The sequence below is a fragment of the Phacochoerus africanus genome, chromosome 13 (genome assembly GCF_016906955.1).
Source record: "Phacochoerus africanus isolate WHEZ1 chromosome 13, ROS_Pafr_v1, whole genome shotgun sequence".
NCBI classification, from domain to species: domain Eukaryota; kingdom Metazoa; phylum Chordata; class Mammalia; order Artiodactyla; family Suidae; genus Phacochoerus; species Phacochoerus africanus.
Window position 1 is genome coordinate 21,054,781 of NC_062556.1, and position 17,659 is coordinate 21,072,439.

The 17,659-nt window shown below is 46.7% G+C and overlaps 1 protein-coding gene across 4 annotated transcripts in view; it reads left to right on the forward strand.

The window, feature by feature from the left end:
• The window catches only part of LCP1 (lymphocyte cytosolic protein 1), a 61,698-nt gene that overhangs the window by 1,226 nt on the left and 42,813 nt on the right, over positions 1–17,659 (forward strand). Inside the window, exons 2-3 of one of the 4 annotated variants that reach the window (XM_047756315.1) lie at positions 966–1,076; positions 15,724–15,809. The gene's annotated coding sequence lies outside the window, so the exon portion shown is untranslated. Of the gene's footprint in view, positions 1–744; positions 866–965; positions 1,077–13,704; positions 13,941–15,723; positions 15,810–17,659 lie in introns of those variants that run through there. The other 3 variants (XM_047756312.1, XM_047756314.1, XM_047756313.1) reach the window with 3 other exon arrangements.

The window sequence follows — 17,659 nt, forward strand, 5'->3', positions numbered from 1 at the left end:
ATCCAACCCGGAGCACAGCCCCAGATTCGCATCGCTTAGTAGCAGGCTGGCTGGAGCACAGGCTCCGGGTAAGGTGGAGACAGACAGAAGGTTTGGTCAGCTTACTCGGGATGCTGCACAGCTTTGCAACCTGTTCGGCTCGAGCACTTTCATTTGAAGATGAGAATGAGCCCTCAGGATGAGCATTCCTTCAGGGTTTGGGCCTAGAGTCAAGCTATTTTAATTCTCTTGCAACTGCTATGAAATATGCATTAAAAAAAAATACACCTGGTCTGTAAGAAGGAATCGAGCTGCCCTTGAGGTCGAGCAGCTGCCCTCGTGCTCCCCTGGTGCACTTTATAGGAAACGCCTAAATAATTGAAATCTTGAATTGGGTTAAGGAGTTCCCTAGTACAGAGGTGTTCTATAAATAAAAGAATGAGTAAATAATATGGTGACCTTCCTTTTTGGGCCCTTCCTCTTAAAGAGATCGGTTTGTTTTGTTTGCACCAATAAGATCATTGTTCGGGGACTCTGAAGAGGGGGAGTTTGGTTTCGAGGGGGCGGGGCTTTCCCAAGGAGATGGCGTTTAGCTTGTTGCAGGGGTGCACCCCCTCTCTCCTAGGCTCTTTCCTTAAAAGTGAATCCTTGTTCGTCCTTGCTGTCAGTAGCTAGGCACCGGGACATTGCATGGGCAACGAGGGGCAGAGCTAGAAGGGCAGGTAGCAAGGCTGACCTTGGCCTTGTTATCTGAAATCAGACAGGTTTCAGTAGCCCAGCGCCTGCCTGCGAGACAGCTAGAGGAGCAAGCAAAGGGAAGGAGAGAGAGAAATGCTTATAAAGAGGAAGTGGGAAGAGGCTTCTGAATTTCAGTGTGACCTGTCAGGTGATTTTTGTGGGGGAGGGGACATAAAAAAAAAGTTAACTAAAATGTCCTTATAAAGACAAAATCTATTTCTTTCTTGGCTGATGATTTGTCATTCTAGTCACTTCCTGCCTTGTGACCACACACCCGGGGTTGACAGAGTTGTTGTGCAGATCAGAAAGAAGGGGTTCTGGGCACACGCCAGTACCGCGGAGGACAGTTTGGCTACCAGGTAAAGTTTCTTTATGTCTTTTTGTCATTTCTAAGTGCTTATGGTGTTTTTGCTTGTTGGGCGGCGCTGGCTCTATGGATCATGGATCTCGCCTCCAGGGGACTGGAGATCTGAGCACCTGTCCCCTGGCCCTGCCACCATTGAATTACCCAGCAAAGCTGCAGCCACCTCGTGCGCCGGCCCAGAGCGGGACCTCTCCCTTTTGCCTTCTGAGGTGGTTGCTCCAATTACCCGCAGTTATCACCCCTCCAAAAACGATGATTTTTTTTTTCCCCTTTTTAAACCAAGTCTTGTTCTGATTTATTTCCATGGCTTTATTTCAGGGAGGCTATTTACTGTGATTTTTATCTACTTTCAAATGTTCTCAGGAAAGTGGATATCGATCATTTAGATAGTGCTGCTCCTTGGCCTAATGGGGATAGTTTAATTTTAGCTCCTGTGGCTCCGGTGTTCTTAAAAAAACGCCTTTACTGTACGTTAGTGGATACAGTAACATCTTGAGTCTTGCGTTACTGAGGGCGATACTGGTTTTTGGCGCCAATGGTTTTTAATGGGTGCGCTTAATAACCACATGGAATCAGAGGCTGCCTCTTTCCCATTTGTTCTCTCAAAATAAAAGCCACTTGGGCTGCTTAATTGCACTGTTTTGTAGAATTGTCTGAACTCTCTGTTAACCTTATGAGCAGCCCAATGACCATTCAGTTATGGAAGAAAGGCTTCTGTCTGCAAGAGAAAGTCTCAGAAAGCTGACATGGGAGGACATGTAGTTCAGAAACTTTGTTGAAATAGAGACTTTGCATCTTGTCACGTCAGCGTTGTCATCCTTCAGCCATTGTTAAGGACCCTGACAGATGAGAAACACTGGAAAAGGCTTCCTTTGTCAGCAAACACATCCCAACCCGGGTTTTCTTTATGAAGTAGAGCAACGGGTTTTCTGAAATTATTTCCTCAGGACACCTTAAAAAAATGATCATTACATACACAAAGGTGGTGTATCCACACCCTCCTCCATTTTGAATCTCCATAAACGTGTCCTGATTGGTTTCTATTAAATAAAATAGTGTAGAGAGCATCGGCATAGGCAAATGGGAATGGGATTCACTGCTTACCTCTAAATGTGAATTCCTGAAGTTGAAAATGTGATCATGGATCTTGCGGCGTCTCGCCTGAATAGTTGTCAACGAGCAAAAAATGTGGAATGGGGGAGGAGGACTTGACCCCCCAAAGAGAACAAGATTAAAAATAGGCCGTGTCTTATTTTAAGTAAAGCGATGAATGAGAATGAAATGAATTAGGATGCAAAGATCTGTCTGTATTTTCCTTACATTGGGAGGAAAGAGAAGGGAATATGCCACAGTTAATTCAAAATAGAAAAAAGTCTCTTCATTCCAATCAAGTTGAGATCGTTAAAGCTGATATGTTAAAAATTATCCATTCCTCTTCATCCTCTTACACTCCCAGAAACACCAGGGAGGAATCTTCTGGGTCTTTTTGCCCTTTGAACAAACACTGCTGAGGTGGGGCATTTCTTTAGCCATCCCAGGGCTGCTCTCTTGTGTCACAGTTTACATTGCGTCTCCTTCATAAACTCTGCCTCGAAACAATCGGTGACAATTGGGAAACAATATCTGACTCCTAAGGCCATTTCTGATTCGTTTGCTGAACGCTTTGGGGAATGGGAGGCCAGCAAGCAACTTTCTCGTTCAGATGTATCTCTTTAAATCAGGGAGGACAGAGTAAGTAGTAATAACACCTGATATTTATAAGTACTTATGAATAAAGCCACTCGATGCAGATGTATCTGTTTCAATCAGAGAGGATGTATCTATTTAAATCAGAGAGGACAGAAGAAGTAGTAAAAATGCCTGATGTTTATAAGTACTTATGAATAAAGCACTCTTTATGCATGCGTTCATTGAATCCCCCCAACTACCTTTAGAGATGAACAGTGGGATTAGACCCTGGGCAGAAGTGGCCCAAGGCCACTGGGCTGTTGGAGGGGGCGAGGGCAGGAGGGAGCCAGGCTTTCAGGCTCCATTCTGCCTCTGGATGCTCTCTTCCACGCTAGCATACTTTTCCCAGATATTGATAATTACAGGCTTTTCGTTCTGAAGCTGACTAAAGAGATTCATGATTAGGAGAGAGAGAGAGAGAAGAAAAAATTGCAGTAAAGTCCCCAAACTTTTTTTGTGTGTGTGTGTGTGTCTTTTTGGGCCCAAGCGCCCAGCATATGGAGGTTCCCAGGCTAGGGGTCGAATCAGAGCCACAGCTCATGGCAACGCCGGATCTTTAACCCACTGAGCAAGGCCAGGGATCGAACCTGCGTCCTCATGGATACTAGTCAGATTCATTAACCGCTGAGCCACGAAGGGAACTCCAGAAACATTTTAATTTTCTTCAACAAGAACTATCACTGTAGGTTTCTTACAATAATAAATGAAGTCTTTTCTTTTAACTAATGCGTAATTTTACTCAAGAGCTGTGTGCCTTCTCAAACTTGCCTCAACCACTTCCCCAGCCTTATTTCTTGTCACTTCCTTCTTCTCTGGCCGACACCCCACCATCCTCTCACCCCCCCCCCCCCCCGCCCATTGCCCACATTCTGGGTGCACAAGACCACAAGCCACCAGAAAGTTCCACGTTCTTTCACTTCTCCGACGGTTTTTCCAAGAGCTTTCTTCTTTATTTGTAAACCATCTGGTCATTTTTTAAGGCTCACTGCAAGAAACGTGTCCTTTTGAGGGGTTTTCCTACTGGTCCCTCCCCCAACCGTCCTTGTTTCCACTGTTTCTTCTGTGTGTGTTTGCTTAATGCTTTGATTTTAGCGTAAGTAGAGCAGTCATTGTATTGTCTTCATTTCAAGTCCTTATTTGCTGGCAGCCTGAGCTCCTCTGTCTCTCCTGGTACCTAGTAGGTGCTTATAATATTTACTAATTTTTTTTCTCAGTTCCTTGGATATGAATGGAACTTTTAAGCATTCCACTTGTTAATATTTACTGAGTTCCCCCAGTGATTGCTATGAAAGAAGATACAACAGTAATACAGTATTTTGTATTCTAACATGTTGCCTTTTTTTTTTTGCCAAAGCACCTTTCTTCATTTTAGCCTCAAGGCACTAAATGGAGGGAGTTTCTGTCATGGCTCAGTGGTTAACAAATCCGACTAGGAGCCATGAGGACAAGGGTTCGATCCCTGGCCCCACTCAGTGGGTTAAGGATCCAGCACTGCCGTGAGCTGTGGTGTAGGTTGCAGACACGGCTCGGATTCCATGTTGCTGTGGCTGTGGTGTAGGCTGGCAGCTACAGCTCTGATTGGACCCCTAGCCTTGGAACCTCCATATTCCACAGGTGCGGCCCTAGAAAAGACAAAAAGAAAAAAAAAAGCACTAAATAGAGATTGACTTTAAGAAATTTAAGAAATTGTCCAATGACCAGAGCCAACAGGCAAAATCCATCTCATTATTTTAGTCTATATCTTCCACTAAGCCCAGACTTAGCTACCCTGACCCAAACTGTGCACCTGATAATGGGCTTCTTTGATGACCAAGAGCACAGAAACCGCATCAGTAACTTTTACTTATTCACTTTGCATTATTCCCAGAAAGTTTTCAATTCAACTTCTTCTTCTTGCCTAAGGAGCAAAGGCCCCTCTCTCTGCACACACCAGAGAGGCAGCAAGTGAGTTTTTAAATCAGGTTAGGCAAAATGAAACTAAGAAATTTTCTTGTAAGATTGTGTTTATGAAGAGTTAAAAATTTATAAAGTCAGATGATAAAGGCGTTGGACTTTACAACTAGTAGCAGATTTTATAGCCAAGTGACACTCTTTTAGATTCATTTAACTGTCTTCTTGGGACTTTTTTGGGGTCTGCTGGTTTCCCAGCTTACAGATACCATCAAATGAAATGATGCTCTTCCATCCGTATGTTGAACCCTGCAGAGATAGAAATTAGAATCAGAGCCCACCAAAATATAAAAGGAATCAGGGCGAGGCGATTCCAAGACTTTCAAGTCTCCCTGTTTGCCAGATGGCAACGCAATTCTTCAATCAAAAGCAGTCCTGTTTCCCCTTGTTTTCATTTTGAGGTTCTCAGATGTTACCACCTGATCAGAAGCATCTCCCTGCAGGGGCTGTGGCCACTGGGCTCCCCAGATGGCATTTCCCCATTGCTTTCCCCAGTCCCTTCCTGACTCAACTTCCTTATGCTTGTTGACTGTTCCTGCTGTTTTGGTTTGTCAATTTCAGTCATTACATCAGTCTTCCCAGTAATTTCATAATTGCTCCCTCTTGTAAGCTACTGCAAGCAGCAGAGGGGAAACAAAGCATTTCAATTTATCACGCTGATAATAATAGCTAAGACTGTACTACTTTTTTTTTTTTTTTGCTTTTTTAGGGCTACACCTGCGGCATATGGAAGTTCCCAGGCTAGGGGTTGAATCAGAGCCGCAACTGCCGGTCTACACCACAGCCACAGCAATGCCCGATCCGAGCCCCTTCTGCAACCTACACCACAGCTCACAGCAACGCTGGATCCCTAAGCCACGGAGGGAGGCCAGGGATCAAACCGACATCCTCATGGATACTTGTTGGGCTTATTACTGCTGAGCCACAATGGGAACTTCCTGTACTATTCATTTTGAACTGTTTTTCTAAGTTTTTTGACCTATTAATGCATTTAGTCATCACAACAATTCTGTGAGGTAGCTTCTGGTGATATCTTCATATTTGAAGGCATGTTAACCCATTCAAATATTTTATTACTTTAATTTTCTTTTTTTCTATGAAAATCCTTCTCTTTATCTTTCTTTTTTGGGCCACACCTGTGCTGTATGGAAGTTCCCTGGCTAGGGGTCGCATCTGAGCTGCAGCTGCAGCAATGCTGGATCCTTCACCCACTGTGCCACAGCCGGAACTCCTAATTTTCTGCAATGGACTCAATTTTGTATTAACTGCCCAATCCCAGGAGAAAGCTCCTGGAATAAACAGATAGCAAACCACAGTGCTTCTTTGTACCTAAAACCTGGAGCAGAGCTCAAGTAATCCCAATTTATCCCAGATAAATGCATCTGTACCCCAATTGCTTTTATTAAAAACTCTTCATCACCAGTCAGCCTCATCATCATCAGTTACTCACCCGGCCCTTCTTTGCACTTGACTCCTTGGGTTTCACCCCCTTTTAGGCCTGTGCTTGGGTCTCAAAACACAATCTCTACCCTCCAAAGCTTTGGAAAGTTCTCAGTCAGAGAAGGTCAGAACACTTTAGTCAGGGGGCATTCCCAGTTTCTGTCTGTTGTGATTGATACAAATACCTTTCACGGTTTCGTATTTATACCCTGGCACCCATATATATAACTACATAGTAGTGGCCAAGTAGAGGTGACCTAAAAACTGTGAAAGCATGAAAAAGATTGTCTGAATTGTGAGTTAGAGTAGAGGTAAAACGTGACCCACTTCACTGAGTTAAAATAACTTGTGCTCAACCTCAGAGCCACGCCTGCCTCAGCTCCGCTTTAAGTTCTAAGGAGGCTTGTTTCTCAAATATGGCCAGTTGTTTTTTCTGGCGGAAGGAAAAAGCTAGATGGTAAATTGAGGAACTTGCAAAGAAAGCCACAGTTTTGTGGTTGCAGCATTGATTCTTGTTTTAGTCCCGCGCCCGGTCCAGGGACAGATGGACACGCCCTGACGCTGTTTCTTTGTGTGTCTCCCTCTCCCTCCCGCCATCTCGTGCTCTCCTCCCCACCCTGTCAAGGGTGCGTGTGCTCATGCGTGTACACACACACACACACACACACACACACACACACACGCGCGCACCCACTCACACATCTCTTGATGCCTAAAATGGAAAAGAGACTCCGTTCTTCACAGGCAAAAAAAGCGAAGATGCCAAATTCAGAAGGCAAATTATTCCTGCATAGGAATTGCCATCTCCCAGATAATTTGTGTTCCTTTTTTCCTCTGGTTGCACTTTCAAGAGGGAAGTGAATGAATGATGGCATAGTTACTTCCTAATTAAATGATACCCTGCATTTTGATCCCTCAGTCTCATAGTGGTCACCAATATTTATCCAAACGTATGAAGTAAAGAGGCGCACAGATGCATTTGTATAAAATTTGCATCCTCTTCCTTCCATCACCGTTCCGCAATTTGGAATTAGAATTTGGAATTAGACTTGCATCTTCATTAGCTTCAGGTGTAGCATTTTAAAAACTGTAGATCCTTTGTACTTCCTTGCCATCATCATCAGCTCACAGCACCTTCACCAGGAGGGACGGATTAAGAAAGAAGAGTGGAATTTAGGTGTTCTGCTGTGGCTCAGCTCTAATGAACCTGACTGGGATCCATGAGGATGCAGTTTTGATCCCTGGTTGGATCAGTGGCTTAAGGATCTAGCGTTGCCATGAGCTGTGGTATAGTCACAGACGAGGCTCAGATCCCGCGTTGCTGTGGCTGTGTGTGGGCCGGTGGCTGCAGCTCTAGTTTGACCCCTAGCCTGAGAACCTCCATGTGCCGTGGGTGTGGCCCTGAAAAGACAAAAGAAGGGTGGGATATCCAGTCCTTATGGAGAAAGCTACCTAATAGATGCAAAGAGAAAGTAGGGAAAAAATGGGCAACATGTATGCAGTTTTGCATCATCAAGCCCCCTTTTCTGCATCTCAAGGATGTGAACGAACGTTCCTTCCATTTCCAGTGCTTTATAACATTGAAAAAAATTTCCCTTTGGAAAGGTGCAATATCATGGGCACCTTTAAGGACCTTTTTCAGATTTTTCCTTTCCCTCTTTTCCTTTTTTGTCTTTCAAGTTGAGATTTTTTCCATCACAATATTCCCAATTCTCCGTTGCTTTCCTGTGACCACAAAGGAGGACAGTCGGGACCCTTTACCTGTCTGGGGATTGCATATAATGTGTTTAAGTAGAATGCAGTAAATAGCGCCTATAACGTCAGCTTTTTAAAGCTGGCGAGTCTTGGTGGCTGCAGTTTCTGTGCATGAGATAAACACATGTGGTATAAAGACGGGAGAACAAATTGGGAGGCAAATTTGGTTCCTTCTCGAGCCTTTTGCTAAATGTGGAGCCTGCGCGAGTCTCTTAGGCCTCCTGAAGCTCGGTTTCCTCATCTATCAAGTAGGGGAAAGTGCTGTCTACTCCCTGGGGCTGCTCTTGGGTCCATTTCCCCTCCTGCTTCCCATTTCCTCAGTCTGTGTGTGTCTTTCACTCGGCTCCACTCACCATCTCACCATCGCTGCTGACTTACTGAGCCCTCGCTCTTTGCTAAGTGTCGCGCTGAGCCCCTGACATATATTCGCTTTTATATTTCTGCACAGAAGCTGTGTGAGGTTGAGGTCATCACCTTCTTATAACAGATGACGAAACCGAGGTTCCGGGACGTCAAGTCCAAGGTCACAGAGCCCATCGGAGCTGAGATTCACACTTTACTTCTTCTCCATTTTAGTCTCCACACTTTCTTAAAGATGCAGACCATGCCTGTTGAAATCGCATTGTGTTTTTAACATGCTCCACTAGCTCCTTTCCAATAAGTCTAAATATGCCTTTCAGTGATTGGATATTGAACGATTATCCATAATTTTCCAATAGGCAGAGATCCCAACTCTACTTTCGTTGGGTCTGCTGGCATACCAAACGTATGTAAAAAACAAATACATGCTTGAGGATTTCATGATACAGAGTTCTTAAAATAAGATTTATGAAGGGATTAGGCTATTTCGTTATTTAAAATTTTGCAAAAGAAAGGTTATAGCATATCCTGTTATTCAACTGGTGTTCATAAATATTTGTCCACCACACTGTGGCTGCCACCAAAATATAGTCCATCAAAGTGATACAAATTCCTGCCTCAATTTATCTGTAACCGTGCATTTTGTTTTTTTGTGAGAATTCGTGTCGTTGGAAATTCTGAAAGAACCACCCCAAGAACCCAGAGGAAATGAGGTCACATTATTGAGAATGAAAAGAAGTTTCTCTGGTCATTGCTAGTCTACAGATATCCGCTATATGTTGCCTAAGGGTTTTTTTCAGCTCAAAGTACCACAGAGAAAATGCCTGGAGAATTAGGGCATGGATGACAGAGTAGAGAAGCCACTAACAGAATTGGTCCCCAGCTCTGGCATGTGTGCCTCAGAGTGAGCAGATGTAGCCCAATGGTCTTTGTCAGAGGTCCCCCAAGATCTCGTCTCTTTTCATGACTCACAGTGGATGCGGTCAGGTTTTTTCTCAACATTGCTGTACATCTTCCCACTCTGGCCACACTTCCTCAACTGTTAGAAGGTACTTTCCACAATAAGTATTTCAGGCAAGGCTAAGCCCGGAGCCCCTTGACCGCCCAACATGAGACCAGCCAATACCAGTGCTGGTGGTTTCTGTAGTTGGTGTCATCTCCCAATTCCGCAGGACCTTTTGAAACTGACTTCAAAGACTCGGAGGAGAAAAGTGGTAGAGGAGCCAGAACAAGCCAAGCTAAGACCATCTGAAGATAAAGCATCGGTGTGAAAACTAGGCCTACACCCACCCACACATGTATCATGCATCTAATTAAGTGTGAATTTTAGGCGGTGACTCTATATTTCATACAATTTAGAGTGGAAATTGGGTTTGTTCCCCAAGGTAATTTTGTAAAAGTTCTCATTCTTTTTTATTTTCTTCTGTCTTCCTTCCCTCTCTCCCTCACCCCTTTCTTCCTTCCTTCCTTCCTTTCTTTCTTTCCTTCCTTCCTTCCTTCTTCCCTTCCTTCCCTCCCTCCTTCCTTCACCAAGCACTGCTGTATACAATTTAGACATTTTATCTAATTTCGTTCTAACACAATGCTGTGGAGTGAGCCCTGTGTCTGCATCGGTAATAATCCTGTTTTACACATGAAGAAACCAAGGCTCAGACACTTAAGTAACGTGGACTCAAGCACACAGCAAGAAGCCATTGCATCAGAAAACCCAGCATCCTTCCACTGTCTCTTGTGGCTTCCTAGTTCATCCTTTTTTATGTATTTAGCGAGCTTAATTTCATAAGGGAAAGGCAGATCGTTAGCACTGCGATGCGGTCTGTGGACGCTGCAATGCCTTCACACCCACTTGGACCGGGAGAAAAGTGGGTCGTGTTCTGACACAGGTGAAGCTACAACCAAGCCCGTGCTGTTCCTGAAACACGGAGAAGAAACGCCTCCCCTTAGTCTCCTCTCCAGCCACCTGTCAGAGACGGAAAGTATATTTCACGCACGGAGCATCTCCAGGGGTTTTGTGGGGTTTTTTAATCTTTAAAAAAGCTTTGACTGTGAATTGATTTGTGTGTTTCCCATACCTTGGTTAGACCAAACGAAGATTCCGGAGGCTCGACTTCTCTTTTCTGATGAGTCACTCTGAGACTCACTTTTCTGAGCCCCGTTTTCCCATTTTCGAACGTGTCCGGTCCCCTCCTCACGCAGCAGGGCCATTCTGTCGGACGGTGGCGTCCGGAGGAAGCTGGGTCCGTACAGAGCAACCCTGGCGGCCTCTTCGCAGAACCGTGTCATTGTTCGCCAAGGCTGAGGGCCGTTTGTATGAGGGCAGTGAACGCCGTGAGCATCGCGGCTGAAGAAAGCGAGGGATCCTGGATCACCAAGGTCTGGAAGCAGGAGCTTGTGAGGAAGGGAACCACGTGACTCTCCCGGAGCTCCGCCCCCACCCCCCGGCCAGTCCTGCCAAACCCCCAGCGTCTGCTCGGTGGGCTTCTGCTTCTGCTCCCTTTGCAGGGTGCCCTTCATGTTGTCTCTTTGGCAAACTGCTCTTGGTTCTTTAAGATCTAACTCGGGGGTCAGTATTCCTTCTTGGGGGGAAGCTTTTCCCTCGCCCCTCAGGCAGAGTGAAGGACGCGTCCGTGCTCCTGTGTGAATGAGGGAAAAAGTCTGATCTTAAAGTCTCCTCCTCATCTGTGGATGTCCAGGTCACATGTCCCTTCTTCCAGGATGGCACGCTCAGCTTCCCAGAGGAAAGCCATTGTCATGCTTCCCTTGGCTTTAAAAAGTCCCCCTGTATCACAGTGACTGGTGTCTCGCTCCTTTGCTAAACAGGCCAGGCCCATATCTTACCTTTGCAGCACCAGCATCTAACCCACAACCTGGCATATAGTAGGGTATCTGGCAGGTGTTTATTGAAAGAAGAACTATACAGGAGTTTCCGTTGTGGGTCAGCAGTTAATGAACCTGACTAGTATCCATGAGGACGTGGATTCGATCCCTGGCCTCACTCGGTGGGTTGGGGATCTGGCATTGCTGTGAGCTGTGGTGAAGGTCGCAGACGTGGCTCAGATCCCGAGTTGCTGTGGCTGTGGCACAGGCCGGCAGCTACAGCTCGGCTTCCACCTGTAGCCTGGGAACTTCCATGTGTTGCAGGTACAGCTCTAAAAAGACCAAAAAAAAATTAATTAAAAGAGAATTACACAAATAAATATATGAATCCACTTAGTGGCAGATACTTAGAATTGCCAGAGGATGAATGTGATAGGTGAATTACATTCAGGTGAACTCTTAACCAAACCCATTCCTGATTATTTCCTGTCTCTTCCTGGTACCTTGAGTTTGTGCATCTGGGCTGCTTCTACCCTCCTTTCCACCCCTCTCTGTCTTCACGCCGCAGCAGGACTCAGCCCCCGGTCAGACACCGTGTACTTAGGCAGAGACCTGAGCGTGAGTGAGAGCTAGCAGGGTTTACAGAAACTGCTAGAAGCCCAGCCCAGGCCCGGCTACCTCACACAGAGCCCTCTGGTGGCTGGCAGGGTGGGGGCCAGGGAGCACTCTCAGGCGGGTTCACAGACTGCCCAGGGACACTCGCCTCTCGTCATGAGACTCCTTCTCAACTCTTCAAAGTTGTTTTTCTCGCAAGGTGATTTCATATAAACTTGATGCATCCCCCTGCCTTGTTCTGATGTTTGTAACTTTCAGTGGGAGGGAGACAATAAGGATGTGCAAGAATACTATTGTCAAACAAGAATATTTTTGTCCCTGGACCCCATCCCAATATAAATAACAAGGATATTATCGTTGGAGTTCCCATCATGGCGCAGTGGAAATGAATCCGACCAGGAACCATGAGGTTGTGGGTTCAATCCTTGGCCTCACTCAGCAGGTTAAGGATCCCGCATTGCCATGAGTTGTGGTCACAGATGAGGCTCGGCTCCTGCATTGCTGTGGCTCTGGCTCGACCCCTAGCCTGGGAACCTCCATATGCCCCGGGTACGGCCCTAAAAGACAAAAAAAAAAAAAGATTATTTTTAAACTCCTCAAAGAAGGTGACGGTAGCCTTCTAAATCCCTGTATGCCATTCGTTTATGGCTTGGTTTGTTCGTGGCGGCACCTGTTCCCTGGGTACCTCCTGTGTGCCAGCCACGAGGCAGGGCTTGAGGTGGCTTATGGTTTGTGAGCTCATCATCTGTCAGAAGAAATAGAGGCAGACGCGGGGGCTGAGGTGCTGAGGTCTGAACCAGAGCCCAGAGGAGGAAGGACTCACGGAGCCCCACCCAACAGCCAGAACGGAGTGTCTGACGCCTTGCTGGTGTCAGCCGTCCTGTTCATACTCATCTGTGACCTTGGCATTTTGTCTTTAGGGCATTGTGCCTCGGGGTGTGCTGTCTTCATGTGGTTCGCTTTGGGGCTGCCAAGGTCCTTTGTGCAAAGTCAGAAATGAATGTGCCCATGGACACACTGACCTTCACCCTGACTGGTCATCGGAACCCTGAAGGTGCCAGGAGGGTGTGTAGCTAGGATTTGGCACATGCTGTTTGTAGCCCAGATCAGGGTGCTGCCTTCTCAGTACTTGGATTAAGTTCTCCTTCACGTGCAGGAAACGTACATGAAATTATTTTGACAAGATACTTGAAATCATGGGGGAGTTATACTTTATTATGGGTTTTCAGGTCTTACTTAAAGAACAGCATTCTCTCCCAGGTTTGAAAGCTCACTATAAAGCAAAGAGAGAAACAAGGAAGCCTGGACCCCAGTCCCAATGAGCTCTGTGTGACACTGGGCACATCCTTTAGCTTGGGTGTCGTTTCACTCGTCTATGACAGGAGAGTGGCCAGATAGAAAATCTGGTTCCTTTACCTCTGCATTCTGTGACTCTGTGATTCTTATGTTAGGATTTAAGGAATTTGGCATGGACCCAGGTGATAGCAGAGAAAACTATTAAAGATTTGGAGGAAAACAAAGCCCCCCCCCCCAGAACAGGTTAAAAGTGTTTTTATTTTATTTTATTTTATTTGCTTTTTAGGGCCACACCTGCAGCATATGGAAGTTCCCAGGTTAGGGGCTGAATTGGAGCTACAGCTGCCAGCCTGCACCACAGCCCCAGAAACATCGGATCCCTGACCCACTGAACAAGGCTAGGGATCAAACCCACATCCTCATGGATACTAGTCGGGTTAGTTACTGCTGTGCCACAACAGGAACTCCCTAAAGGATTATTTTAAGGCCTCTTGGCAATCACCAAGGCGTATGACAGAGTTTTTATGAACTGAGCAGCTTCTGAGAATAGCTACTTCCCTCTGAGAATAACCCCAGAGAGGCAGCTTTAGTCGTATCAGAAAAGATTTAGGTTACAGGGTAGGGATAGGAGACACCAGAGAGGATGTCGAGTTTCCTTATTTGGATATTTTTGAGAAAATAGTAGGTGGCTCTCTTTCTGGGACAGTCTGCAAGCCGTCTTGCTTACAAACTAGGAGGGAACTGGATCACGGGGACTTGTACGCAGAGACGTCCCAGAAAGCAGATCCCATGTGCCATTCTGGAAATTTGTGTGCTCCGGGCTGAGCAGTTGGGCAGTGGGCATCTGCCGTGGTCAGTGAGCAGAATGCATGAGGACAGAGCTTTACCTGCTACTGAGGTAAGAGCAAAGAGCCGCAGCCGGGGCTGGGCGATGCTGGCTCCACTTCAGAGAAGGTGCCTCCCTGGAAGACACCTCAGGGCCCGATGGCCTGGCCCCGGTCCTAGGCTCGCTTGCAGCCCACCTGGTCCTGGTTCTAACTCGCGCGCACACACTCGGTCAGCTAGCGAACAGCCTCTTGGAACTCGTAACATGGAAGGGACTCTGTCTGTCAATTTACAGATGAGGACACAGCCTCAGAGAGGCCAAACGGAGCCTGATGTTGCTCCGCAGGTACCAGCCTGGGATTCCCAAGCTCCCTCTCCTGCTCCCCGCCAGGTATTTTGCTCTGGTTTCCTGGGAGACGCCCACGTGTATCAAGGATCTGATTGCCTGTGTTGCAGGAGCTGGTTGCTATTTTTATTGTCGATAAGCTTCTGTGCTAATTTCTTACTCTTATCTTCCCCCTTCCCCCCCCCCCCCCCCCGGCAGCCCTCTGTTTAGCCTCTTCACTTGTTCATTTTTGATCTTCAGAACTCTTTTCTCTGTCTTCACCATTTGGCAGTAAGTGAGCTGCCATCTCTGTGTTGCGTCTGATACTGGACCTGTAACTGCAGCATCACATAGCTCCAGTCCTTGTGGGCCTCGTACTTGTAGCCCAGCCACCAGGGCCGTGCTTTGCACGCAGGCTCCTAGGTGGAGAGAATGAGTGAATGAGTGAATAGCTGATGCTGAGGTAATAGTGTCATAGTGGATAATCAACCAGCCCATGACAGTAGTCGGTGTTTCGAAAAGATGTATTTGGGGTCCCCTGCGCTTTCAGTATGGGACAGACAGTTTGGATCTGAAGTCTTTGTGGTTGAATGTGCAGCGCAGGGTAGCCGTGGATTTTCTAGACGTGACGCCCAGAGTGTCGTGGTCTGCAGCCCAGGGAAGGAGAGAGAGGCCAAGGCTCTGAGGGTGTCCCCAGACCTATCCTAGAGGGTCCCCTTTGCTTGCAAGATGTTTGCTCTGGGTCCCATCCTTCACAGAGTTGGGCCACTTGGTAGAAACCAGGCATCACGGATATGCCAGGGGAGGAGGCGGGGAGCTGGGCTCTCCTTCACTGGGGGACAGAGCTGGGCTCTGCATGCTGCGCTATTACAGCTTCAGAAGCCCCTCTGACTGCGTGATCAACCCGCAGAGACCCCCAGAGCAATATCCGGTTCATCAGGTTCTGAGTGAGCAGAGTGGCTGGGGAGCGCCCGGATGGGGAGGAAAGCCACTGGGTCTGCATGCGGGGGAATAGCCTCCTCCTGCAGCTTCTGACACCCCCCCCCACCCTCCCCCACCTCTCCCCTCCCCCACTATCCATCCACCCCTCCTCTACTCCCCGCCACCCCGCCACAGAGAGAATTCTGCCCCCTGCCCCAGCCTTGAGAAACTCAACGGATCTGCAGGGAGAAGAAAGACAATCTCAAAATCTCAGAGATTTTAATTGGGCAAAAGAAATTCGCAAGAGCCCCTGTAAGCAGCCATCTGTATTTGAGGCCATTTGTAATTATTTGCTTTCTTGAAAACAAAGATATTTTTGAAGTACCTTCTGCTGTGCATCCCTTGTGTGAAAGTTTGGAACATCTGTATCCACGGAGAAAGGGTGTCCCAAGCATGTAGAGTAAAGCACTCCTCACCAGCCCCGGTGCCGCATCCCCTTTGTAAACGGAAGGGGACCCGCTTAAGTGAGAGCAAACCTCCTTCCTTATCTGGTATAACGTCAGCCTGATGGCTTTTTCAAACATTTGTCTTTCCCTTCCTTCATCATCAGAGTCCAATGCTGAAGACTGCGGGGTCACTGCTGTTCTGAAGGACGTGTCGTTTGGCGTGACTTGCCACTCGGAGAGGTGTTGGCAGGTTGTACGGTTTTCCCCTGGATACCTACTAAACTTACTGAGGCCAAACTGGGAATTTGGGTCCTGAGTTTACCGTTTTACTTTACCCACTGGGTCAAGTTGCAAGAAAAGTAGGGCACATTCAAAAGAGTCCCTTGGCAGCGTGATGCGGGGTTACAGATACTGCTCTGCTGCTGGTAGTTACATAACTGGGCATCAATCTATTGAAGCAAAATACCGACCAGCACAGTATCACCTCTTTTCAGTTATGATTCCAGCCCATGAGCTGTCTCATTCTTCCAGGTCACCTTTTATCAACTTCCTGGCTTCTTTTTGTTACCAGTTATGAAACTCCTTAGAAGAAATTCAGCTTGCATTTTTCACACATGCCTTAGAGATGGCACTTCCTTCTGTAAATTTTGCACCACTGTGTTTGATAGTAAACTTCTGAGAATAGTTCCTGCATGCAGACTTCAGGGAACTTGAATCAGGTACTTTTATTATAAGAAGTCATTCTCAGAAATCCTCTTTCACTACCCATCTGGAAAATACCAGCCTCCTGGGAACAGAGACTCAAAACCCCCTGGCCTAAAGGAACGAACAGGTTTTGCGGCTTTTTGTAGTTTGGGGTGGGGGAGGGATGGGTTATTTAATTTTCTTGCAACTTTCAAAATCATCATATCAAAATGAACAGCAGGTACTTTCTTTGGCCAAATGTCCTGGGATGCTGTAATTATTGATTTAATAAACCTAAGTGCTTAGGGAAGAAAAAGCAGCCAGACGTGACTTAGATACATGATTTGAGATTTGTCTTCTTAGATTCATGAGTTGGGCAGTGATTCAGAAAAGGGGTTTCAGAATTTGCCACTGATTTGCAAAAGACCTTAAGATGGTTCTTGGCAAGACATAGTTAGATGATGCAGACATTTAAAGGGGCCGCAGAGTTCCCGTCGTGGCGCAGTGGTTAATGAATCCGACTAGGAACCATGAGGTTGCGGGTTCGGTCCCTGCGCTTGCTCAGTGGGTTAACGATCCAGCGTTGCCGTGAGCTGTGGTGTAGGTTGCAGACGCGGCTCGGATCCCGCATTGCTGTGGCTCTGGCGTAGGCCGGTGGCTACAGCTCCGATTCAACCCCTAGCCTGGGAACCTCTATATGCCGAGGGAGCGGCCCAAGAAATAGCAACAACAACAAAAGACAAAAGACAAAAAAAAAAAAAAAAAAAAGGGTTGCATTTACTGCAGGAACAGCAGAGCAGAGCCCGAGAAACTGCTCATTCAGGCCTTGCAAAAGGATGTGCCTTCCTCGGCCACTGCTTCTGTGCCCTCAGCCCACCCACCCCATCACTGCAGTGACCTCTCTAGAGTCAGCTGCCAATATGGTGCCAGTAATTTGCAAACAAACCCTTGTCAGTTACCCTTATGAATCTTGCTAATATTATTATAGCCTACACTGTCAAATATGCATGAATTGATGTGGGTGTATTTTTTTTTCAGGCAAATGTATTAATAGACTATGTAAAGTACCTCATCTTTAATTCTAACCCCAGCAACATCCTTCTTAGAAATGGTCTGATCTGCACATTTTTCCATTAATTACCTCCTCCTCCTGCTTCTCTGCTTTGTGAAAACGCTGCCATTTGCACATTCGGTTTAATTAGTTAAGGGGTCTCCTCTCTGTTCTGGATCTTAAGGGGCCCTGTTAATGGTCAATCCTCCTTTCCCTGCTCTGCCCTTTCAGCTCTGCATTTCCTAGCCGGGCATTGCTTTGAGAACTCCTCCAGAGACAAAGCTTCGCATCTCTTCGGCCCTTCAGGCTCCTCACTTATAAAACGAGGGAGCTGTGCTAAATTATTTCTTAGGTTCCTCTGTCTC